This window comes from Cavia porcellus, unplaced genomic scaffold (genome assembly GCF_034190915.1).
Source record: "Cavia porcellus strain 051 isolate PalLab524CR breed Dunkin Hartley unplaced genomic scaffold, mCavPor4.1 scaffold_7, whole genome shotgun sequence".
Classification (NCBI taxonomy): Eukaryota; Metazoa; Chordata; class Mammalia; order Rodentia; family Caviidae; genus Cavia; species Cavia porcellus.
This window is the reverse complement of record NW_026947490.1, coordinates 78,339,005-78,365,345: the sequence shown is the minus strand read 5'-3', so window position 1 is coordinate 78,365,345 and position 26,341 is coordinate 78,339,005. Positions and strand designations below refer to the sequence as shown.

Sequence of the window (26,341 nt, the reverse complement as noted above, 5' to 3'; positions counted from 1 at the left end):
AAATGAACGTCTATTTATTCTTTCTTCTTGTCCATCAGTTCTGTTCCTGTGGTATCTATCCTATAGCTATGCTTGGAAATTTTCCAGCAGGTGTGTTTTAAGCACAGCTTGGCAGCCAGCATCCGGGAAAAAGCGTTTCTGTACAAACTCTCAGAGGAATTTAGAGACATCCCACTGTCTGAGTCCTGAGTCTACAGCACAAGCATTGAGAGCTAGAAATGGCAGCTGTGGTCACACAAGGGACTGACCTCTGCATAGAGAGAGAATTCCTAGATCCTGCTATAAACATTGTGCTAATTTCTGCTCTGGAAACATCTTCAGCTGTCTTCTGTGGTCCCTAAATTGCCTAAGGAGGTAATGATACATTTTTCAGGCCAGTTGTATTAAATTTTACTCTAGAAGCTTGATTTTTCTAGGGCACTGTTATGAACTCACACATCTGTATCTGCTATTTAAGATGCATTCATTCTAGATAACTTTTGGAAGTTATTTAAATTTAAATCTCTTCTGGAGTTAGGCAGGAAGAATGCTTTCATATTTATTTAGCCAAATACTTCTGTGGGAAAATATGGCTCTTCTGCTAGCTGTCTGGATCCTGTAATCTTCCTAAATGAGTCACTCGTAACACATGGCTCTCCAACAAGCGAGCCCACATTCTCAAAGTGGTTTCACTGACCCTAAGATGACCCCACACAAAAGTAGAATACATCCAAGCTGGGTCCCCTCACTGAAGAATTCATAGCAACTGTCACCATATTAAAGTCTTGAAAATCACAGTGGTACCAAAATATGACTGTGGAACAGTGTTTCCCAAATGTATTTGCCCATGAAATTGTGATTCCATTTTAGGTCCATAATGATATTTCTCAGAAAAAAGTTCTGTAAACTTTGGGTTAAACATTTGCCTATGAGAGAAGAGAGAGAGAGAGAGAGAGAGAGAGAGAGAGAGAGAGAGAGACAGAGACAGAGACAGAGACAGAGACAGAGAGAGACAGAGAGACAGAGAGACAGAGAGACAGGACACTCTTAGTCGTGTTACTTGTCACTGGGACACAATATCCAACACCCACGGATTAAAGAGAGGCTTATTTCTGCTCACAGTTCAGTCCAGTAAGCTGCCTCCAAGGCAGAATGTCAGGTAGAAGAGTTACCAGGCGGAAGCTGCTCACATCATGGTGGCCAGGAAGCAGAGAAAGGAGGATCCAGAGAGGACCTGCTTTGCGGTCATCCCTTCAGTGATCGCCTCCTCCTGACAGCACATTCAGCTTTGAACTCATCATGGATTAATCTACCCCTGTGTAAAGCAACTCCATGATGCTTAGAGCAGTCTTTAACCACCTCCCCAAAGCCGTTAGTGCATGGGGTTTTGGGGGACACTCCACACCCACACTATGACAAAATCTAAATAATCTTTTCAACATAAAATGTGAATGAAACAACTAATCCTTTCCTTTTTTATCTTGTGGTCATTTGTTATTGTCCAACTCCAGCTTTCCCATCTGTGTGTCTGAAGTCCTGTTCTCAGAGACCCTAACACACATCACTCCTTTGCTCCATTTCAGAGAATTATGCAAGAAACATGCTACTGAATATTCTATGTAGTCTCTGGAGCCTATAAGAGAGACACATGACTTTGGTTTCTGTATACAGGCACCTGTACACTCCCATGTCCTGTCTCATTCCAGCCCTAATGGCGTGGTCCAACTTTTATGGTAGATCAACACAACATAGACTGGAAATCTTCTCAAAACAATCACTGGAATTTCTGTGGAAACAACCAAAGCTACACTTTATTAAATATTTAAGGTCCCAAACAGATGATTAAAAGTGAGCACTTCTGCACAAACTACAAAGGGAGATTTTGAATCTTTTTTTAAAAAGATCATCAAAAACAAGAGCCATAGACATTGACATTTTCTTTTTTGATGTGTTCTAGAATACTAATAACATCTGATTACATAAACTATGAGACAGAAAGTAGTTAAATGACTTGAATTTTATCAAAAAGCACAAAACAGGAATTGGAAACTCTCCTCTGAAGGAAGTGAAGGAGACACAGAAATGAAAGCAGAGACATACTTTGGAACAAGATGCTAGAAGTCCCAAGGAGGGTGATCTTACTATGTCACCAGTTTCAACCTGGTGCCAGAAAATGGTGTGTCTCTACTTTGCAATGTAGAAACAACTCAGAAGGCCTTGGCTTTCTTGAATTCTTGAAAACTTCCAAATTGTCTGGTCAGGAATTTTTTCCAAGGTAAAGTTTTGCTTTCTGAGGGTTTACTGTATAGGAATCAAAGATAATAGATACTTTTTGCTCATGGCTTACATGTACTCAAGCCTAAGTCTTTATTATTCCCTGAGTGGTTCACTTGCCCAACAATCAAATGGACAGAGTCTGACTTCCCAAAATCAAACCCTATTTCTTTGCTCTGAAAAGAAATAATGGTAGGAATTCAGACTTGTGAGCTTCACTGTTTTCCTTTCTTCTTATAGTTGGTGATATTTGAATTCCAGATTAACCTTCCTGATACTCAACATGTCTTTTCAGGTCATCAGTGACCTCCATTAGCCTGATTGCTATGTCAGTATAACATCTCTAGACTTTACAGAACACAACAACAAAGAGAAGTGCAGGGCAAGGGGGTGCTGGAGAAAAACACAAGATATGTGTAGCACCTGGAACCAGAAAATCTAGAAATTTCTGCTGCACCATGGATCAGGCCCATAGTATTTAAAATTGAAAGACTATATTTCAGATAGTGCAAACATGTCTTATAATTTTAAAAAAAAGATAAAGGCCACAAGAGAGACAGAGTTTTCTTTGGGACTATTTTTTATGGAAGGAAAGTACCATAAGGAAAAAAGGCAGGCTCACATAATTGGGGGGAAGGCATTGTGACCTTTGGTGCTTTTCCCTAGAACCCAAGAAAGCAGGACAACAGTTCCCTCAGAAGCTGAAAAAAGTAGGCTTGACAGACAGGTCCGGATACCAAGTCTGGCCATGATACCAGCTAGCAATAAGGCAAAGATCTGGAATTATAGAGAGGAATCAATTACAGTGATTTGGCTAATATTTATTTAGTGCTTCTAGTATTTCAAAGCCCAGTCCCATTCATTGTCTCACTTGATCCTCACCAAACCAGCATGTTGGGGATTCTTTACCTATTAATCCTGCTTTACTCTTCAGTTTTAAGCTCTTAAACTATTTCCAACAGAGCATTTTGAATCCCCTCCCAGGCAATCATTAGAGGGGCCCAGTTTTTAGGAGATGATTTGACTCTCATACCTAGAAATATCACAGGAATTCTTGATTAAGCCCTATGTCTCAATGTTGCATTCATAAAATATTATTTTCATGTCACAATGGAGAGGACTGGAGACCAGAGACATTAGGGTTTTTGCCCAAAACAACACATCCATAAATACAACCAGAGGTTTGTATGATTGATTCTAGAACATTCATCTTGCACCATGAATTTTTTAATGGAAGTCGTGTATATATGGTCTAGTTAGTGGAGCCCCTAGTATAAGCCTTACCTTTAGAAAACTCACATAAAATATGTGCTGAGTGAGTTAAAACAAAGCAGAGCTTCTGGTAGTTTCTTTGGGTCATCTCTAAGAAATAGAAAAAGAGACTCCCTCATGGCCCATGTCTATAGCCTTAATTTGTGTTGATTGGGAACTTGGAATACATCCTACTGTGAAGAGTTTCCACTCGTTATGATCTGTGTGCTCTGCTGGTGCTCCATACTGTGGATGCTATGATGTCAGGTCATGAGCTAATGGAGTATCTCAAATCTGACCTTCCCATGCAACATCAATAAAAGCCCTGCAGGCCTCCTCTAAATGTTTCTGGGAGTCTGAGGAGCTGTCTTAAGTATATGTGTCGTTAATAATTTTTCATGCTCTTATATTCCTCAGCTGGATGACACTTAGTGACCATTGGTCAGTGCTTCTTGAAACAGGCTCTGACACACCCAATGCTGCCCACAGGGCTGCACCAGGGCACGCTTTTGTCCCACAGAGTAGAAAGCTCGTCCCAGTCCACACCACATCACACTCCATCTATGCAGATCCCTTTGTCCACCCCTCTCGTGTTCCTGTGGAGATTCTCCAGCCTTTCTCCATCACCTCGGCACATGCGTGTGAACATCAGAAAGGTCAGAGAGAAAAGAATCTAAGGCTAACCGCTCCAAAGTCCCTTTCAGGCAAGTGAACCCATATACAAATCACCTTGGGTCCACCAACTCTTTAACCTCATGAGAAAAACCCACACACCTACTTGCCGCCTAACATTTATGTGCATTTTAACCATGGTACCCTGAAAATGTTCACAGCACTGTGTTTTATGTTGTTCTTCATCCCAGGTAGAAACTTTCTCTAGAGATGTACCTGCCTCTCATCAGGAGGCTCTAAACACATCCAGGTCACACTCTCAACCAGGCTTTGAAAACCCAGAGAGAATTTAGAGAGATGTTAAAGAATAATTAAATATTTAAAGCACTACGAAAGCATGGAAAGAAAAAGCTGTGGAGTCCTTAGCAGTATTCCAGTAGAGAAAAAATATGGACTTTTGAATAAAGAGGAGCTGCATATAAATCCCAGTTTTGTCCTAAGAGACTGTGACCATGAGAATTTTCATTGTTTTCCAAGTCCTTGGTACCTCACAGATTGTTCATGTTTTCCGATATCTAATACAGAATGTGAGAATCAATGGCGATAAAAATGCATATCATAAACATCCATTTGTGTTAACTCATAATGAAAGAAATGATGGCCCCTGAAGACTGAAATGTTGGAGAGCTAAAACTTTCATATTATAGGGTAATACAAACAAATCTTCTACCCCAAATATGTCTGTTGCTAGGTAGCAGCCCCTGAACTGAAAAGGTCTTGAAATCAGAAATGCTAAACTGTCGCACTGACCATCCCAGATCAAGCATTTCCTTCCCTCTACCTCTAGTGCCTTCATGTGGCAAGTCCCTATGGAAACACCTAACTATTCTGCGTGACAATTTAAAATTAGCAACTTAAGGTCTAAATTAACAAGCATTTCTTTTCGCATTGTGAGTTGAAGTCTGTCTTATTATCACCACAGTAGGACAGAGTAAGAAAGAACATGTGTTTATATTATATACACACACATATACTAAATGTAACTACATGTGTGTGTACACATTGATGCTAGAAGATCATATTAAAAGGAAAAGAAAGTCCCAATGTAGCTGATCAATATTTCCTCAAACTTCTCTTTAAAGTGAATGACTTCGTTATATGAAGTTTATTTTTTTATTTATAAGGTACATTTTGTATATGAAAGAAAACACAAAAGAAATCCCTATAAAGATGAAACAGAATTCTTGCTCTATTTAACTAAAAATTTTTGCTTTAAATATTCCAAGGAAATGGTAATGAGTACAAGTATTGTTATTTGTAAATATACACAACTATATTTTCTAGAATGAATAATAACGGAAACTGGAAAATTGTCTTGGATTGTGGATGAGATAACAGGATAAACTTTAGTGATCCTGTGAATCTACTGTGTTCTTAGAGGTCTTCATCCAGCAGGGTCCCAGCATGTCTCTGCCCTGCCCTACACCATGGCCTAGGCACTAAATGAACTCCTGTCCAGGCCTTATGCTTCCCACTTTATAATCTGAGGATCATATAAAAAGGTATAACCCAGGATGAATATTCTGGGCATAAATAAATATAATTTATAATATAAATGGTGTAGGTCTAACTTTAAAATCCAATTTTATAAATTTATATCTCTATGTAAAGGGGAAATTTCATGAGGCTAAGCATTTTCAAGAATAAATTTAGAGAAAGAAGTGAGTATTTTTTTCCTAAAGCTTTTCAAAACTTTTATGGTTTTGTTATAAATTTTAAATTGAATTTTGGAAGAGTTCACAATCCATAAAATGCCCATGGCATTTCCAGAAACACTTTTTAAATTGCTGAATATAAGTTGAATATGCGTTTATCTGTTTCCCAGTGGAATATTTGCTCTTGTTACTAGACTGAGAAAAGGCACTAAGATATTCAGCTGCCTGAGAAAGTCCTTCTAATAAAGGATGCAGTGATAACTGTACTCAACCAGCAAATGTCTTACACAGCGACCTCTCCACAGACTCTCATCCCATTAACCACCATAAAAATTTCTCTACTGAAGAACTGCAAATGAATGAAAACTGTAACACCTCAAATTGGTAGAAACCATCAAAGAGCAGATCTTCATTATCATCTCATCAAAAGCTTCCATTAACCAATTCATCTCTTCTGCCTTTCCTTTGCATTTCTCATTGTTTTCTTTTAGAATTTTACTAGTTTGGAGCAACAATCTCAAGAGTGTCATATGAAAAGATTCTACAGAAATCTAGCAGTGTTCTTTAATGATCTGGAGTTCATGTAGTTTGGAAAGCTATTCTTAGAAGAAGGCTAAGCATCTTATTGAAGAACTATGGGGAAAAGCCCAATACTACATTCTGCATTGTTACTTGATATATTACGTGATTCAGGACCCAAACTACTATTATGAGTGACCTCAAGTGATCACAAGAGCACAGACTATGAAAATCACATGGTAACCTCAAAATTGCACTTAAATTACTGATGTGAAAACTCTGAGACTTTTATTAAAGCTATCAAACCTATAACATAAAATAACAACTCATCCCTGAGTTATTAAAAGGAAAAAGAAAGATAATATACATGGTGATAAGAACTAGAAAATCTGTACCTGGGAAGTCAAGTTCTGAATAATAGAGAGAGGAGGGTGGATATGCCCATAGCATTTCTCTTATTAAAATATTAATATTCAATGACATAGGAACATTATACCTGTTAGTGACATTAATAATTGCTAGTTAAAAATAGTTCAACTTTGTATCTGATAGTAATTTACAAAAAAATCCAATTTATTAAGAAAACTTTTAATAAATAGTCTTACCACAGCCCCTTTGGCTTTGTGCGTCTTGATAAGCTGTGGGTGAAGATTTCTATAATTCCTTTTACTCACAGTCATCTCTTTCTACTTACCTTGACACTTTTGCCCACATTGTTATTGGGTAACATTTCTTATATTTTTCCTTAATTTTCTTTTTATTTTCTTTGTGCATATGCTATTCCCATTACCTATCAACTTCCTTAAGATCAGAAAGCAAATTGTTGAGCCCCACGCACTGTTTTCTAAAGGCTACAAGAATGTGTGTGTATGTGTGTGTGTGTGTGTGTGTGTGTGTGTGTGTGTGTGTGTGTATAGAAACTCTTAGGAATACACCAGTGTCATCTTCCAAAGGGATACCATTTCAAAGCTATTGACAGAATATCACTGCACCAATATAGTCTCATTCGGGCTGGCTCTATATAACTGGACAGTCCAGTAAGACAGTACTTGACACTGGATGTAGACCTGAAACTTGCTCTTGTTTCCTCTTCCAAAGTGTCTCTTCCAATACTATTTACCAGGGTGCAACTCCTAGGAAGGTCAGACGCTCTGCATTCTCACCTGGCCACTACACCCAGGCGCCAGTGTCACAGTAAGGAGACTAGATGAGAGAGGAACTGAGGGCATATTGTAGGCTTTCCTTATCTCGTCTCACTATGCTTATCACCAAGAGTCTAAATATGCTTCTCATAAAGGTAGAGTTCAGAAATGGTATTGGAAATGTGACAGTAGATTCACTGAGTCCATCGTTAACTAATTGTAGAGTCCTACTATGTACTAGGTACTATTCCAGGACTACAGTGAAGAATCAGATTGATAAGATTTCTACTTGTGTGAATCTGCTCATATAGCAGGGTGGGTGACATGGCAAAAACAGATAGCTTAGTGTAGGAAATATGTATGAACAATGATGTTTAATGGTGATAAATGTTCCAAATAAAATAAAGCAGAAAGATTTGAGTTGGAGTCAGAGTTTTCAAGGAAATAGATTTAATACAGGACATAACAATATATAGGATTATTTATAATATTCAACCAAAGAGCCAAATGGAGAAGAGTACAGGAGATCTGTTCACATACTAGACACCCCAAAAATTCAGTTGAGGGCCTGGGTCTTATGGCAATGTCCTGTACAAGTCCAGTTGAAGGCCTAGAGCCCAGCTGGTTGACCATGAGTTAACCCATCACAATGCGGATTAGGTAAAAGGGGTTATTAGGCAGGTTCTAATTTAGCCAGAGTGGTCTGGGAAGACCTTGCTCAGATACAGATTGGCACCAGCTGATGTGAAACCAGGCTCTGGGGTGCACGGAGCAGGGAACTTGTTGCTGAAGAAACATCAAGTGTCCAACTGAGCCTCAAGTACAAAGAACAGAGAGAAGGCGTATATGATTGGAGCATGACAAGTAATAGGCAGAGTGGCATAAGATAAGATCAAAGGAATAAAACAGGCGAGGGGATGCAGGACTATGAACCTCAGGAATAATTCAGAATTTTATTCTAAGTGTAATAGAAATTCTGTTGAGGCCATAACACGAATGTGATAGAGTCAAATTTGACTTCAGTGATTACTTTGGCCACTCTATGCTGAATACCTTAGGTGGCAACCAGGACATGGAAGCTGTGAAATGCTGTCCTAGTAGTCAAACTGACTTGTAAGGAAGTGACCGGGAGCTAATGAAGAGTGGATGAATTCAGGATAAGTTTGCAAGGGGTTGATAAAGAATTAAAAACCAGAATGAATGACAAGCAGAATCAAGAGTGGTATGGAGGGTTGAACTGAAGAATTGGCTACAACTATGCCAACTATTGAAATGTAGAAGAAACACTTAGAACTGGGAAAGAAATAATAAATAACTAAGAGCATTTATAAAAGTGAAAGGTGGTGAAAGCAATTATGAAATAAGTTTATTCTAAAGCAAAATTACTTTCAATTCAACATGATTTTCCTAGCAAAAATTTTTACTGTATCTTAATATATAGCCGTACTCATTGAATTCTCTGAAGTGAAGAATTTGTGAACAAAAATTGCCATCATGAGTAGAATAAGATTTAGAAGCTTCATATTGGATAGGAAGCAAATTCATATATATGTACAAATATATACAGATGGGATTTAAACACATGCCAAACTAACAGATAATATTTACTTGTAAGTAGATTCAAAGAAACATGTCTGAAGAATAAATGAGCTTAAGTTCCAATCAAAAATAATATTATTAAGGGACTAAATTTCATGATATAGTTTATGTCTAGATGTTCCCCCAATGCCTCATGTGGTCATTAGCGGTGCTTGTACAAAAGTGACTCGATCTCAAGTGTGTGATGCTGGGGTTTACTAAACCTGATTTGTTTGCCACAACCCTAATCCTGGTAGCCTAGACAGAGTATAAAAGGTGCAGAAAAAGGCTGCAAAGATATCTTGCTTGCTTTGCTAGCTTCTTCCCACCATGAACCGTTTCTCCTCTGCAATGCCTGTCTGCCATGCCAGTTTGCCTTTGAGTCAGCCAATCACGGACTGAAAGATCTATGAACTATGAGCTAAATAAACCTTTCATCCTTTAACTCTGAGTGTTGCATATTTTATCTCAACAAGAAAAAGTAGCTAAAACATTTGATTTCGGGCAATAAAAAACTGAATAATGGAAAACCTCAGTGACACTTCCAAGCTTCCTCCTGGCCTCATATCAGGTGCTCGGCCTCCCAGAAAGGCTACTTCCTTCAACAAATCATTGGAATAAATATTGAGCAATGGATTTAGAAGAAAAGTTAAGAATCGCCTTCATTGGTCATCATGTGCAAACACTTATTTTACACACATTGTTCTCCTAGACAGGGTGTTGCTGTAGATAACTGGGTGAGCTTGTTTCGAAGGCTGTGTCTCACCAGGAAACTCTGTTCCAGCTGAGTCTGAGTCCAAGGAACATCCAATCTGAGGAAAGCATCTTCTGCTCCTGCTTCATCCTGCAGAAGAATGCTGCTTCTGCTGTCAGGAGCTGGTGGATCACGTGGGGACCTGCAAGGCAAATATGAGGGACTGTTTCCTTCCCTTCTACCAAAACAGGACTCCACTGTTCACTTATTTCTCAGAATCTGGTAGTCAGCTTATGGAACACGGCCATCTGCTCCCACTTAAAAACAAGTTAGAAAGTATTAGATTCAGCTTTTAAAGAGAGAGAGAAACATGAAATTTGGAGAAAAGCCTTTGTTTAATCACATCAAGTCTGTGTCACAAGCTGAACAATGCCAGGAAATTCCAAGCTAAAGGCAGATACTCCATCCATCACTCATGCCATGGGGCTTATTTTTATTCTTTCATGTGCCTGCAAACAGCAAAGGAAGCCTCAGAAAAATGCTAAATTTTTGGTCTTGTCAGTTCATGTCATAACTTTGGCATGACTCTCACTCTCTCTTTTTAATTTAATAAGAATATAAGATTACACTGACCCTGTTCTCCTATTTCTTGTTAGTGCTGAACAAGCACTTTTGGCTCTCTTGATTCAAATCACTGCTCTGTGCTTTCGTATGCTTAGCTATGAAATAAGCATTTTAACCTATCATCTCTCTTTAGGGCCTGAGAAAGGAATGATTTTAGCATTCTTTCTCTTACTCATGTATATAAAACTGTGTTCAATGGCATGTTTGCAGCTCTAAAGTTCACAGCAAACTATGAGCAAATTTCACAAAGGATGGGGTAGGATGGGATGGGAGATGGGGGGAAAAAAGTAAAAAGGACCCACAAGCAGAAGAATATTAAATCTCCTGCTTTGTGGCTGGTCATGATTTCTGGACTTCATAAGTGGGATGAAGAATGGATGTTTCTTCAAAACTATGCAATTTCCTTTTAAGTGTGGAAAATGTTCAGGTTACAAACTGTCCTGAATTTATATATTGTTGTTAGAGTTGTATGGTGCATAATAAAAAAAAAATGAAACCTGCCACAGACATAGAATTGTTCACTTTTCCACGGACAGAAAACTTGATCATTCCAACCAGCTGAGAACACAGAGGGAAAAAATTAACACTATACACAGCTGTTGTGGTCAGAGTTTTCAAGGGAATAGATTTGAGACGGGATCCATAATTTATAAGATTATTTCAACATATTCACACAAAAAGTTAAATGCACAACAGTGCAAGAGGTCTATTCATGCACTAGAGACCTGAAGAATCCCACAGCGAGGTCCTCCACCAGGCCAACCTAAGGTCTAGAAGGTCTACAGCCCATAGCAACGTCTCACGCAAGTCCTTATCAAGGATTTGCACTGGAAAGGTCCAAGAGCCAGTGATGAAAGCTAGCCAAGTGGAGGATCTGTGCCATGAGGCTGAGGGATCCGCACTGGAGTCAGGAAGCAGTGCTCAAGGCGAAGAACAAAAACCCCTCACCCCCAACACACACATACACCCAGAACAGCAGCCATCACTGGTGATAGCAAGGACTCAAGCTCCTCCTTAGATGAGAACAGCCAAGTTCCTATCAGGCAAATCAGCTATGGCAAGTTGCTCCAACAAAATCAGCAGCACACAGTCTTTCCCTCGAGGGGGCCTCCCACACGCAGCAACCCTGACGCCGCAGTCAGCTGGGTGGTCCCATGCAAGTTGACCCTTAATTAATCCCCTACAACAGCCTTTCCTGCTTTTGGTCATTGGTCATTGTATCAGAACAAAGCCTGCCAGAGAAAGATGAAAGAAATATGTCTTTAGTGAACAGACTGAACTTTAAGATCAATTTCTGATCAATCAGTCTTTCCTACTCAGGAGCAATCACCTATAAGCTTTTCTTAATGTAAAGGTAAATTGTCAGACCTACTTTTGATGATCTTCCATTCCAGTTTTAATATAAAAATATAGGATAAAGAGTAAAAAAATAGTACAAATGCACTCACCAAGACTTGGAATCCAAGTGTGGGAGCTGGTTATTGGAACACTGCAACCTCTCCTACTGTGGGTAAATCCATTATGTCAGAGCCACACAGACTTGAGTTTTGACTCACTGCCTTAACACACTGTGGTAGCATTTTCCAGGTGCCCGTCCTGTGGTTGTACATCTGGTGTGCACAGGTGATATAGCAGTGAGCATGAAAGAAATGTAGAATAGCATGTGACGTCCATATTAACATTCATACAAGTAGAGAACCCCAAATTGGTATAAATGCTGAGGGGCAAGTATAACGTTGCTGTGGCTTGGGAAGGATTTAAGTGAGTCTCTCAAAGGTTCATGTATTGGAACCTTGGTCTCCAGGTTGGTAGTGTAGAAGTGGATATTACGTTTAAGAGGCAGAGCTTAGACCAGTGGGGTGGCTTGGGAAGGGCTCTCTCACTCCCTGGCTTCTTGTTTTGTGATGTGCAACACAGAACCCTTGCCAGGTCCAGCACTGTGGTCTTTGAACTTTCAGCCTCCGAAACTGGAAGCGAAAAAATAAGCAGATTTACTCTGTAAAGTTAGCCGCCTCGGCTACTGCCTCAGAGTAGTGAGAAATGCATGACTACACAGGTGAGGAAAAAATACTCACAAGAAACCAGTTTAGACCAGGATTCCAGGTGAGGTTTCTGTAAGACCTCAGACAGGGAGAATATCATGAGGTCTGTTGAATGATCCTGCAGGCAAACATGGTCCCCAGTGAGAGACCCGGCCTACAGGACCTTCAAAACAAATGCAGCTCATGGGATGGAAAATCTCCTAACCACGTAGCAACCTGCCTGAAATTGAATCTTCTCCTTAGTAGAGTAGAATAGATTAATAACTACCACAGATTTGTACAGAAAATAGGTAACATCTAATATCTTTACCAAGACACCAAAACACCCTGGGAAAACTTCCAGACACCTGCCCAAATTCAAATGCCTTCTGAGGGTCCCCACAGACAGAAAAGAGGAAAATACATAAAATATTTACAGTGCTATAAAAAAGAAACAGTAAAGCGAGCACATGATGTCTGCAGAGAGAGATAATTAATAATGGAGCCCTGAGGGGTCAACACTATTTTTTAAATTCAACAAAGTATTATATTTGTGAAACAGTCTGTTCAAAAGTTCATACAACCAAACACCCAACCTGGCTTGTGTGTTTTGGATCATTCCACGTCTAAGAGTAAATTATTCACTCAAGCATTATTAAAGTTGAATTTTTCTACTTGGCAGTTGAGAATTTACTTAAGGTAACAAAAGAGATGTCTACAAAGTTTGGATTGGTACATGCATTTTTTAAAAGTTGGCTCAAATCTCAAATCTCCAAGAGTAAAAGAGGGTTCAACCTATTTACTAATGTGTGTCTTTTGCTCTTTTGATTTATAGTACATGTAAAAATAAATCCTGCTTTTGATTAGAACTGAAGTATGAAAACAACCAGAATTTACTTACCTATTCTCCTAGCAATGGGACAGAAGAAGATTTGATAGTAGAGTCTACACCAATGGAATTTTCTTCTATCATGAAATAACTCTTACTGACAACCTTTTCCCTTCAATGTCACTTCTATATCTTCTTTTTCCTGGATTAAATATAGTTTTTCTTTTTAGTCGCAGCTTAAATATGTTTTGATGACTTCAGACTTCTGAAAACAATTACAGTTTGGCCTGCTCTTATCTACAGACCATAGGAAAATGTCCTTGTATTAATCACTCTGCATACAATTTAACCTCCCTGAAAGGCGCATGTTATTCAAGATACATTAAAATTTGATTTTTTTCTTAGAAGACCAAAAAATATTAATTTGACCCCTTTTCTCCCAAATCATGATGACTAGATTCACTTTTATTGTGTTTTATCAATGCATTACTGAAATATCAGTCCATAAAAATAGATCTAAATTCATTTTGGTCTACTTTCATTAAGCTTATCAGAAAATAAAAGAATCCAGTATTAATTTCCCTGTTTGTTTGCGAGTTGTAGTTTATGCAGATGCCCTGAATTTTCACACTATATCATAGACAGTATTTCCTGGAATCTGCCACTATCCATTTCAACATTTGCAAGCTTCCTTTTAATGAACATCAACAAATATGTTCATATTCCATTACATTCACAATATTGAAGGAGAGAAAAAAACCTTAAAATTCCATAATAACCCCTTCTTTTAAATCTAACTATCATCTTTAAAATTCTTTCCATCCTTGCACCATCCATTTTTAATGGAAAATCACATCCTTTCTCTAAATTGGAAAAACTTAATATAATATTTTTTCAGACCAAGGTATATAGAAGAAATATTAAATAATATTTTTTCTGTTTTTGTTCATTTTACTTGTCTCTACATCTTTGGCACATCAGTTTACTCAACTGATGCACATTGTAAGTGAGTAAAATTTATACATGATTTCCTTATGAAAAATCTATTAAACACATTTTCTTGAGTTTCCCTGTGGATTGGAGTTATTTCTCCAGTTCATTTATCTCTCATTTATAATGATGAAATCTAGGTTTCCAATTTTCCTTTGCTCATGTCCTTCTTCTACTCTTCCCAACAGTTCTTTGTACCTTAAGTTTTGACCAAAAGTTCAAATTTGGAAGTCTTTCCTCATCAGTCAGTCACAACTCCTGCTCACCTCTCTGCATGTCCTCTTCTGTCAAGCACCTGCCTGATCCTGTGGGCAGAAAACAACTCATTAGACACAGATATTCTTCTTAGCATCTGAAGCAAAGGAAAAACAACTTACTCCTAAAATCACAATAACTAAACTAAAGAGAGTTAGAGAAAAAATGAGATACTTGAAATGCAAAAATACACAAAGACTCTATACTTCGTCTTAGAAATCAGACTACCAAGTTTCAGTAGAGAAAACATGCCCGGTGCCTTCTACTGTTGAAGAGCACCCACAACAACCTGATAATCCTGAGTTTAGAACACTTTTACTGCAGCAAGCTCTCAAAATTGTATGGTAATGACTTTCCATGGCTGTCACACAAATTAAGGCTTATGGAAAATAAATACTACCTAATCTACCAGTTTAAATTTCTACTTATTTGTAGAGGGGGACATCAAACAAATAAAAATAAGTCATACAATCTGTTTAATTTTGCACAGTCAATAGTTATTTATTTATATATTTGAGAATAGTTATTAGAAGAAAACTATTTTTAATTTCCAATGTCTAGGCTAACAATGAACATTCATATATTACAAGTTCCAAAGATGAATAGAAATTGTATCCATTGCCTCCCCTGTACAACAGACTTTTAGTTCATCCTCTTTTGGCCAGTGTATTTTAAATGCCATTTTACCTGATTGCTTGACCAACTTTTCCACTTTTCCAGGCCCTAAAAAGAAGTACCATTATCCACATTTCACACTGCAGAACTGATTGTGTGGTGATAATCAATACACAAAGATGATTTATTTTGGTCATCTCTATTATTTGACTAGTTGTACGAAAAAAGATAATTAAACATATTTACTTTTTTTGTTTGCCCTACTCTGTTACTCCTAACAATAGCTCTTTTCTTCCTGCTAATATAGGGATATGGTCCTAGGAGTGAATATACAGAGAGACATGCACATAGATCCAGCACTGTCTCCACTGATATTCGTCCCTCCGATTAGTGACACTTACCTGAGACTCTAGAAATCTTGCACCACCAAGGAAGTGCCAGACCATTGGTGACACTTTGTTACAGGTGATGCCCATAAGATAACTAGCTTCACTAAATTTCTGTGTTCCTTGGTGACTCCTGTGAATTCTTTGGTAGCAGGGAAAGTGAGGGAAGTAGCACCTCAAGTCTTTTCCATTCTGCACCTCTGAACTCTTATTTCATTGTCTTGGTCTGAAATATTCATGCCCTTAGGCTATAGGTTGGGACCAAAGGAGCTCAACCAGGTCAGCCTTTTGAAAGGAGTCCTGTATAAATCAAATATGTTCAACTGCCCTCAGCAAACATTTGTTTACTAATTACCAAGACTACTTTCATTTTAAGAAGGAGGTGCCTTTTAATTCAATGTAATAAATATTAAGCATCAACAAATGTGCTAGAAGATCTACTTTTGGACAGAAGCCTTCACTGGATGCCCTCAAGTATTGTCTGAAAGGATTCAATCCATTCACAACTAATTCCAGCCCTAAACTGATCTCAGCTCTCAGAAACGTCTTTCAGTTCTCAAGTCAAATCCTGTCTTTGGAAACATCTTCCCAGACTGCAGAATGTGGTAGGATAAGGTGCTTGATGTTTGGCTACACTTAGACTTTTGAATATGACATTCTCGGAGACAAATTCCAGCAACATGTTTTCTTCCTAGTATCTTGTTTGTGACCTGTATGTTAACAATTCTGGGAGTACGAGAAAGAGGTAAACAGCCGGTGCAAAAGTAGGATACTTAATTCCTTCAGAGGAGCGCATGGTGTTAGGAAAGAGGAGACATTGACAGACACATGGAAACTGGCAAAGTAGACTGAAGACTGATGTGATGTAAAAACTAGGAATCAAAAGACTCCATTTCAGAAAAGGTGGCGGTGTGACAGACTGCAGCCCTTCCAGGGGGAGAACCACCAGCAACTCCTGCGATCTCCACCATGTTGAAATTTAGGACGCTGGGAAACCAAACAACCAGCCTGCCTCCCTGCTAAGCAATAGTGAACCTACTGATGCACGGCCTAGAGTCAAACATCCCACTTCCCCTACCCCCTTTCTTCTGCCCCCCCATTAACAAATGGGAACCAGAAATCTGAGCATCTCCTGGGAGGTTGCCATAGCAAATAAGGGAGACTTTCTTCTACCATCTCTTTGAAGGCAAATATTTTTATCACTATTTTGCTGTATTCTGATTAATTGTATGTCTCTATTCAATATTCTGTTTTGATAAGTTCTATAATGTTCTGTATTTCATCTCACTTTGATATACATGATTGAAAGAACAACTATTATAAAGATAATGAAATATACTGTGATACCTATTACTGTTATCCCAGTAACCTGCTGTGAAGTTCTGTACCAATTTCACTGTACGATATTAGTTGGCTGTACTCTGTCTTGTTCTGTTGTATTTTACCACTTTCAAAATAAAATTTAAAAAAAATAAAAAATAAAAGACTGTCTCAAAGGTCCAAATGGAAACACTGTCATCTCATTAAAAGTCATTGCTCTTCAATACCATTTCCCCAGGCCAGGGCAGATGAGAAATGCTTTTCTCTCGTATCTATACCATTGCACTGGTCAGCCACCTTCCTTCTAGTCCTCAGGGCTGTCTTCTGTCTGTAGAGACGTGTGAGGTCCTGCAGTGTTGCTGACTGAATTACAGAGACCAAATGCCTGAGAATCTCCTTGGATATCTGCTGAAAATCATGCTTTCTGCTCCTGTACTCTAAACACAGGAATCACTGGGACATTCAATTAGCATTTTAACACGATCTATAAGGAAATTATCAAATGACAAACAGCAAGGAGAGAAGCATTAGACAAAAAGTCACAAAACTCTGTTGACTCCAGGTTTAAAATTCTCACACTTATGCTATGATTTTAGGATTAAAATTATTATTGTTTTTTCCCCTTTGGTTACTTTGAACTGTTCTTCATTTTTTCTGCAATCCTTAGTTCTATTATTTATTTGTTTATTTCACTAATACAAAAAAATAAGCATTACTATATACCCTTGGATAAACCTATATGAAACTGATTTAAGGATATTTAAGGACCAGGGCCCACTGGACCTTGGTAGGAGCAATATTCTTGAGCAATTCATTTGCTGAAGCCAAAACCCATAAATTTTTAACTGTAAGAGAGGAGTTTATGCTTATGCTGTGTTTATTATTAATTGAACCCTCTAGGACTTGTACTTCGCTTGCCCTTTATCTAAAATGTAGATGTTAAGCATATAATTAATAAATGAGATGTTCCTTTAAATGCCTATTTGGAATTATCTCAGTCTTGCTAAGTTGCATGCCAGCACATTCCAGGAGACAGGGTGCCCGATGTAAGCAGCTGCAGGTGTTCTGAATGAGTGTCTGTTAACGAAGCCATAGGGCTGTGGAGGAGCCTTTCACTTCCTCCTGTCAAGTGCACTGAGGATGCACGACAGAGCAATTTGGCCACCGACTGTACATAAAGCAGCAGCAAGCACTTGGCAGGTTTATTCTGTACCTTGCCAGACTTTTGACATTTGCCTTCCTCGCATGTTTCTCTGGGGTTTTTTTTTTTTTCATTTTTAATTCTTTAATATAAAAAATACATTTTTCAATGGAATAACAATCCATAGCTAAAAATATGATTATACTAATTGACAATAATTATGATGAAACATGATTTTACAATATATTTTGCAGAGCACATCGACTGTTTTCAGGATTTTCTTAAAATCAAAATCATTTCTCTTGAGAAGATGATTGACAGTGATCTGTAATCTTTGTCAGACTCTATGTACTTTGCAAAGATCCTACTGACAAAACCTTTAAGTCATGCTTTATGTAAATACACACTAGAGATACCATCAACATGATCAAAATGGTTTTTTGTTTTTATTTTATTTTTAAGCGGTACTGGGGATCGAACTTATGACCACGCACTTGCAAGGCAGGTACTTATGCTGCTGAGCTAAATCCCCAGCCCTATTCCTGTGCTTTTAAAGAAATCAAACTTGAGTTTGACATTTTCCATCATGAAAATATGTCTTAGCTGGATACAGTTCTATGTTGTTTCCAGGATGATTTCTTAAGCCTTTTTCATCAAGTAATTAAAAAACACTACCCTAAAACCTGAGCAAGAGAGAGCCCTTACCTTGGGTCCTGTATTTTAAAGAACCTAGATGCACTGAAGAAAAACAGAGTGCCTGAGTATCCTCAGGACACAGACCTTAGTTCTCTCTCGTGAAACCAAATACACTGTGTTGCTTCCCTAACCAACAGGACTGACTGGGTAATACTTTGTCACATCTCTTGTTCAGTGTCCTTGACACAGAAGCCAAGAGCAAGGGTTGTAGCTCAGCTGTAGAGCGTGTGCCTTAAATGTATATGCAGTTATATCTTTTAGAGAACTTTCTTTTCCTTTCTTTTGTACAATGACAATTACACATTTTGGATTTTGTTGATCCCACAGTTCTTTTATTTCTTGATTCCCAGTAACAGCAACTAAACCCAGAGCTTCAGCCATGATTAGCAAAATTCTCAGGGCTAGCTACATCCCTTTCCCTAGCTGGAGATTCTTAATGTACTTTATAGTTAGCAGGTTATTTACTGAATCTCTTGATTGTCAACATCATCATCACCTAAAAGCATGCCTCAAATCAAGGCATAGCATTTAAATGTTTTTCAATCATTATGCATATTATCATGAATCTGAAGGTATGATTTTAGGCACGCTACTAAATGTACTTTGATAGTTGGCAAATGAATATAATATACTACAATTGACTAATGTGACCATTTAAATTTAGCCTTATGATGAACACAAATGTGAAGAAAACTCTGGAAAAAATAAGTAAAAGAAATAGTTTTTAATTTTACAGTATCTATACATTTTTCTTTAAATACCCTAACTGGTACTCAAAGTAAAATCTAAGATTTTTAGTTAGGGTTAATCATCTCAGTTTTCTTTCTATAACAAGATGAAATAAAATGGTAATGATATTTTTATAGGACAAGATAGCACATAGAAATTGCATAATAACCCTGATGCTGTACTGCTGCGTGGATGTTAAACTGATGTTATGTTAGGATATATTTTATATTTGCATTTACTGCTTTGTTCACAGCAAAGCCATGGCCTGTACATGTTATGCTCACCTTGTGTACTATGTCTGTCCGTCAACACAATTCTTAATTATCAGATTGCAGACTTTGTAGAATTCTGCTTTCATTTCTTTTCATTTATGACTCTCTTGGTTATATTTCTGTACTTAACTAAAAATACTTACTAGGAACTTGGTACACCCTACAAAATATCTAGAACTTAGACATATTTATGCAAACTATGGCAACAATAGTCTTATCTATTCTTATTGGATGATACACTGTTTATAATGAAGCTATGCTGAACTCAGTGCACTGGGGATCATGATTCCAAGTAAAAGAAGTACCATTCCTTGCAGTTATTATTTATCTGGAATTATTATCATCCTTTTATTTATTTTGGTATGTATATTTAATGAAGCATTTCTTTTTATCAAAACAATTCATTTTATGAAGCTCACTTACTTGTACTGACACTAGAAATACAGCATGAATTATATAATTTAAGGCCAAGGATTTAGCTTAACAGCACAAGCACCTGACCAGCAAATGGGAGTTTGTGAGTTTGATTCCAAGTATTTAAAAATGTGTGTATATACATATATTTATATATAATTTCCATAATTATTACCTAATATTAAATTATACACTTAATTATAAATATGATTTTAAAATATATGAATAAACAAATGCTCCTGTTTTTCACTTACAGTTGTCTGACCTGACATTATCATGTGTTGTAATGTATTCTTACTGCTTACGGTGATTACACATCTCATATCATCAACTCAACAAGATCAAAAGCAGTCAAGCTCATCTCAGGTCTCTGTAGTAAGTTGTGCCATGAGCTTGAATACCATGACAATGTTCAATTCCAACAAAATTTTCTAAAAGTCTGCTCTAGTTTATATGCTCGTCACAGAGCATCAACACACCATTTTCTCTGGGGTAGCAATTTGTGGACACATTTTAACTAGCATTGATCGACTATAGCTTTCAGTTCTTTGGGGTTTATTTCACCAGGTGGCAAGCTAGGAGTTGGAGGCGATGAAGAACTACCAGGTGTATAGGAGCACACGTGTATACTTATAGTGGAGATGCGAAGAAGCTGTTTGAGGAGACAGACAATCTAAGGTGATGTTTCTACCTTGTAAGTGCACAGTCTTTTCCAGGGTACCCAGAGAGGTAATTAACTCGAAATGGCAATCAGAGATGCTTTCCCAAAGCAGAGAATTCCTGGCTTGCATGTATTAAAAGATTAAAGAGTGGCAGTGACTTACAGAAACCTTTTCAGGAGCTGAGAATTTCTTGAGAAACAGCCTGGCATGCTTTCCTGCTGAAGGAAGGGGACACAGGGAAGGAAGAACCATAAACACTTTGATCCTTCTGAAGGGGAAAGCACAGTGCTGCGCATGGCAGGAGATGAACTTGCAGATGCAGAAAGTCTGCCTTTTAGAGATCAGGAACTGAACCGATGAAGCACCGGGCAGGGAAAGCAATCAGTCTCCTCCTGTGTGCGCCATTTCCCTGATGAGCACGTGGGAGTCAGACACAAAACCCCCACTTCCTGCACATCTCATCTACACCGGAGAACTCTACTGTGTGCATAAGCCTTTTTTTACAGCCCTCAAAATTTTCTGGGCTTCTTTTCACTCTAAATTCTCTTTGGTGCCTATGTGTAACTATTGTCCGATTTTTCAAGCACTGATCATCCAGTTAGGAACTATTTCAGATTATAACTTCTCTCCTTTGTAGTAGATCCTATTTCTCTCTCTATTTCTCTACTTCTTGACTACTTTTCTCTTATTGCTGAGGCAAAATACCCAGCACCCAAAATGAAGGAAGGAAACCTTTCAGTTCATACTGGACTAGCTCCAAGGCAAGGTAGCCTGGGAGGGAGCCACAGTTCATGGTGGCAGAACAGCAAAAGCAACAGAGGCAAAAAGGGAACAGTGGGCAGGAAAGAAAGCTCTTCCTGTCCTTTATATTATATGTAGGCTGCCCAACCTAGGTCGCATGTAGCACTCACACCCATGATCCCAGATTGGACCATGTCAATCACAAACTCTAGAAGTCTGTCCTGATGGCCATACAAAGCTTTGAAGGGACATTCAGATACAAGCCATAACATTCTGCCCCTGGCCCCTCAAAGGCCCATGTACATCCTTTATACAAAAGAGATTTAGTTCATCTCCAGGAGTTGCCAAAATTCTAACAATTTCAGCATTACTGAAAAGTCCAAGTCTCAAGTCTCTTCTGAGATCTATGGCAAATAAATCTTAGCTGTGAGCCCCTGTGTGGGATGAAAAGCTAGACACTTCCAACATACAATGGCACAAGATAGGTATTTCCATTCCAAACGTTACAAACAGGGGAATACAAAGGATTGGGACCAAAGCAAATTCAAAATCTGGCAGAGCAAACATTAAATCCTGTGGTTCCAGGTGGAGGATCCAAAGCAATCTGTGGCAAGTTGTGAGTTCCAAAGGGCTTATGTGGCTCCACCCCTGTGGCACTCCTGGTGGTGACGGTTCCCAAGATTTCTCTCTTAGGCCTACTCTACTGTCTCCTTGCAGATTTCCTCAGACAACTCGTATTCCTGTCTTATCCAAACTTCTGGGGTCTCCACTGTACTTTTAGATTCATACTCACAGTTTTATACATTGCCCTTTCAGGGGAAACCTATCTTGCTGCCAACACCTTCTGAAATCTTCTTAATCCCTCAACTCTTACGCTCTGCCTAAAACCAACACCGTGCAGATGATGCGAAGGTCTGCTGCCAGCTGGAGTCCTACCATTCCTTTCCTCTCTCTTGACGATAGGGTAGAGTGTCTGGATCACTTAACACTCTGAATCCAATTCCAAGGAATAAATTCTCTATGCTACCACAATTTTGGCACTCTGACTTTCTTCTCAAAACAAAGTTTTGAGGCTCCGAAGGATAGAGACTTGGCCATCTGTTGTATTCTCCTGTGCCTTCTCAGTAATTGAGATCTTCTCAGCTCTGTCTTTGCAGTCCACAGCCTCCCTGGTGCTTCCATCTTGATCAAACTCACATTTTAAATCATCCTGCAGGACTCTTTGCTTTTGATTCACAATGTAAATCTGGCTAAAAGTCTCCAACAATAACCATGTCACAATCTCAACAATCGACTGCCCTGAAATTTCTTCTGCCACTTTTTCAAAAAGGGTGGAGCAAGGTAGGAAAGAAAGTGCTTTCTGTCCCTTACAGTGTATGCAGGCTACCCACCCTAGAGTGGCACTTGTACCCATAATCTCAGTATTGGACTGTGAGTTACTCACAAACTCTAGGAACCTGACCCCATGGCTGCATGAGGCTTTGGAGGGACATCTAGACACAACCGTAACACTTCAATATGTTGCTATATTCATCAGACTAAGAAGCTGAAGTGAATGGATCATATTGATTTTAGACAATTTTGCTATCAACAAATAGGTTTTTAAAAAAAATATGGTGGCAAGCGTATGAAAAGCTACTAGAAAAGCTACTAGTCTTTTTAAATTTTCTTTTAAATGCTGTATAAACTGTAATTTACCCACCTTTCATTACTATAAGTTATCAAAATCACTAGATTGCTGAGTTGAATTCCCATTCTAATTTCCTCTCCAGTGATAAATATTCTTCCAGTGATAAATATCATAGTTGCCTATTTTTCTGTGATCTGGGTCTCCATTTTAAATTCATTTTATTAGTAAATCTGTCTACTCAATGTGAAAACAATTTGATCAGTCTAAAATGCTATTGATTTGCTGATGGTTTGTGTCTTTTTAAATTGTATAAAAGAAGAAAATTGACTACTACCCTTTCCAATTAATTAGTGTATTTATCTGTGAAGTTATACTACATAAAGGCACAAACTTGCCACTTGCAATAATTTATTTTGTGGAAGCTATGTTACGAAACAGGCTATTTTTAATGTAACTTACTTTTTCATAGAAGTAAATTAATATCTGAGAATACTGGTTTGTTGTTCTTTTTATTTATTTAGGTATACTATCTATTTTTACTAGTCTTTGGTACTTACGATAAACAAAAAAACTATCTTCAATTGTGTGGCTTAGCTTTGAGTCAATAACATTTTAGGAGAAACTTTCAAATTATTTAATCTCTTAAGATAGTGCCTTTCATTTAATAAAATTAGTGCAAATGCACACCACTAAAAAGAAATACAGGACATAAAAATATGATTTGTGTGACTTGCATAACAAGCTGATTGAAATTTACCTGTTATCTAAATATTTAAGAATAAGTCATTTGTTTTCTGATTTAGACTTTGGAACAGCATGTGGACTTCATTTAGTTTCACTAATTATGTAAATTCATTGTGCAGAAAAGTTTAAATGATAGCTCATTTTCTTACAGATGTATAATGAACTATAGCCTTTTTCCCCTTGTATAAATATCCTTATCAAAAGAAGAAATTCTTAAATTATTCCACAACTCTTAGAAAGTTTTCAATATCTTAAAATAAACAGTACCTACTACTGTTTATCTAGTTAAAATTTCTTAAAATAAAAAAGTTTCAAGGTAAGGACAAACCTAATACTTGCTTACGTTTTCCCCAATTATCTCACTTTACAGAAAGCTAAAGTTTTCCACCTGGTTTGCTGATATCTGATTAATCACCATCAAAAAACAATGAATATCATTGTATTTTTGTGCTTCGTTGTTTTAAGGCTCTCAGGCCATTTTAAGACTTAGCTGACTCTTGGTGCTAACCTTTACATTTCTTTAGAAAAATAAAAACTGCAAACAAGTATACAAAAATCACGCCGACTTTTCACACAAAGACCTCTGAATTACAACCAAAGAACTGTCATGGCTGAGCTCCGTAGTACTAATTCATGAATATTTGCTTAGAGTTAAGAATGCCAAACAGCAAATAAAAGGCGATATGACATGTGATCTGATCATGAATTAGTCAGTAAGGTATAGGAACGTGACCCAGTTCAGAGCTGTAGCAAACAGTTGTAAGCAGTAATCCAGTTAAATCTGGAAAATCACAAGTTCCAAACTCACCGTGCTCACCACTACTTCCTCCATAAACTGCTTCTGTCTGCTAGCACAAGAGAAGAATAAGTCATACAAGTGAAAATCTACTTGTAGTATTTCCAAATTATTTCAGCTCTTGTGCAACAGCTTTCCTTTATTTAGAAAATTCTTACGTAACTATGTAAACAACTCAAATTTTTTGCAGAGACTATCAATAGCTTGTATCAATGTATAAAATGCATGACTTGACTTTGTATAGCTATAAATTCAAAAATCTCTCTTTCAGTACAGCTATTTTGAATTTTGGACTTCTTAAGGTGGAGACCCTGCCATCTTGTAGTGCTGTTTGAATTCTCAGCAACCTCATCAGTGTCTGTATAAAAAAGTCCTTAAAATGTGTGTTAAATTGCTTTCTTTGAAATCTCACTCCATTGCATGGATACAATCTCTTTCTTATCCATAGCTGCCTACTCCCTCATTTATTTTATTTTTTAATGTTATTTCCTCCTCCACCCAGAAAGTTGCATTGATGAAAGTTTAAAATAACAAAAAACCTGCATACTTTGTGTTTGCAAATATCCTCACAGATGGAGTTCACATCTTTGATCTATTGCTTTCCTTTGTGCACATCTGTTGTCCATTTTAATGGAAAGTGTGTTTCAGGGCTTGAGCTGCAACTTTGACTCACCACTCTGCTTTTGTCTGAAGGTCCCCAGCATGTTACAATAGGTACCAGAGGTTTTCATTAGCTGATGAGCCAAAGGGAGAATAAACTTCAGGTGACCTTGCAAGCAGTGAGTGCTATAGTTTCTACATGTTTTCTTCTGGTGTGGAAGGGTACTACTGGGAAGGGATATCTTGGTCCTTGGAAATGTGGTTTGAAAGCCTACACTGGGATTCATTCCTACACCCCAAAAAAGGGAAGGTTAAGCCACAGCTACAATGCCTGTGTCAAAAAAAAATTTTTAAATCCTCACATTAAGACTCCACTTGCGATCCAATTACAATATGATTGTCATAAAGTTATCAGAACTCAAACATTATACCAATACCCTAACAAACTTATATGTGACATGTATTTGTGTTTGTATGCATGCATAAAACCTGAATTATGAGAGGAGAGAAATTAATCAATTAGACAGTTAAGTAAAAAAAAAAAAATCTGTGGTTTTACAAAGAAAATGGTCACCTAAACTGGAAATCTTGAGAGTCTGATTATGAGCTTCTGAAATCTATTCATCCTTGGCTTTCCCAAACCCTAAAGCTATTTTATTATTCATTCATTTATTTTTGTACCAGGGATCGAACTCACAGCCTTGCGCTTGCCAGGCAGGCACCCGTGCCACTGAGCTAAATCCCTAGCTCCTAACGCTATTTTTCACTGAGAAAATTCTGTCAGTTAGATCTCTACTAGGTCTCTCCTATTTTCATAGAATATACGTTTATATAATTCTCATTAATAATATAACTTTATTAATTTCTTTCCAAAGCAAGAGCAAATGGCTCCAGTGGTCTTCATTAATCTTTCTTATTCATCAAGGACTATGAATTCATTTGAATACCACATCCACTTCTTCCTCTACTAATAAGAGATGGTTCTAGCACAGCAGTGTGTGTGTGGGAAATCTAGTGGGGAAGGGAAGAAGAGGATATTTCTAAGTAAACTGAAAGTGCAATTCTATAGACTAACATATTATTTTTCATAAATTTCATGTTGAAGGTTTTTG

The 26,341-nt window shown here is 37.8% G+C and overlaps 1 long non-coding RNA gene across 1 annotated transcript in view; it reads right to left on the bottom strand.

Annotated features, from left to right (window-relative positions):
- The window catches only part of LOC106026926 (uncharacterized), a 49,333-nt gene extending 24,646 nt beyond the window's left edge, over positions 1-24,687 (bottom strand). The window contains exons 1-5 of the long non-coding RNA XR_001200528.2: positions 24,642-24,687; positions 14,495-14,533; positions 13,311-13,440; positions 11,837-11,998; positions 9,837-9,966 (exon numbers count right to left, since the gene is read on the bottom strand). This is a non-coding gene — a long non-coding RNA (uncharacterized LOC106026926). The remainder of the gene's footprint in view (positions 1-9,836; positions 9,967-11,836; positions 11,999-13,310; positions 13,441-14,494; positions 14,534-24,641) is intronic.
- Between the last annotated feature and the right edge of the window lie 1,654 nt (positions 24,688-26,341).